At 41.4% G+C, this 912-nt stretch overlaps 1 non-coding gene across 1 annotated transcript; it reads right to left on the bottom strand.

Annotated features, from left to right (window-relative positions):
• Positions 1-310: 310 nt before the first annotated feature.
• On the bottom strand, positions 311-393 carry trnal-uaa (transfer RNA leucine (anticodon UAA)). The gene has a single exon. It is a non-coding gene; the product is annotated as a tRNA-Leu (tRNA).
• Positions 394-912: the final 519 nt, after the last annotated feature.

Below are 912 nucleotides of genomic sequence, written 5' to 3'. Positions count from 1 at the left end.
ATGCCCAGTATTCTGGTTAATTCTAAAGGTGCCTACCGCCTACAACACTATCTTTGAGGTCCTATTTGTTAATTTCGCTCCCAGCTCCCTAAATTCAGCTTGTAATTCCTCAGACAGAGTGAGTCAGACTCAAACACAAACACATAAAGAGCTCCCTTAACACAGAGATTGAGATGCACAGAAACATTGAATAATCCCATTTATTTGTCAGTTGAGAATGTTATAAAGTTATCGACATGTACAGATTCAACAGAATAGATTCAGGTATAACTGAGCAGGATGGGAGGAAATCGGTTTGAATTTAAAGATTTACCAGGAGTGGGGTTCGAACCCATACAGATATAAACCCATTGGATTTTATGTCCAACGCCTAACCCACTCGGCCATCCTGGTTTTGTCAGTATTCGGATTTTGTCTCTGTGAGAATCTGGGCTGCAGATCCACTCTCACAGACATCGGTTTTTAATGAGCATTTTCAAATATTTATAGTAATATTGACACGGGGGCAACTCTCCTGTTCTTTTTCGAGTAATGCTCTGGAAACTTTCATATCCACCCGAGGGTGCAGACGGAGCATCAATTTAACATTTCATCCGAAAGTCAACAGCTTTAACATTGCAAAATTCCCCAAGTGCTGCACTTGAGTGTCAGCCAAGATTATATGCTCAAGTCTCAGGAGTCGGACTTACACACACAACCTCCTTATTCAGTCGAGAAAGCTGCCACTGAACCAAAGCTGATAACAAAGCTCATATCCGTATTACTTTCCCCAAGTCTTTTTATAAAGTTCCAGGACATTTTGAAGTAATATTCAACATTTTGAAAAAGCTCCACCCTCGTCGGGGAATTGAACCCCGACATCACGCGTGAAAGGAAGGGATACCAACTACTATACTAACGAGGAACTGACGG

This window comes from Pristiophorus japonicus, chromosome 23 (assembly GCF_044704955.1).
Source record: "Pristiophorus japonicus isolate sPriJap1 chromosome 23, sPriJap1.hap1, whole genome shotgun sequence".
In the NCBI taxonomy this organism is placed as follows: Eukaryota; Metazoa; Chordata; class Chondrichthyes; family Pristiophoridae; genus Pristiophorus; species Pristiophorus japonicus.
This window is presented reverse-complemented; position numbering and strand designations above follow the sequence as displayed.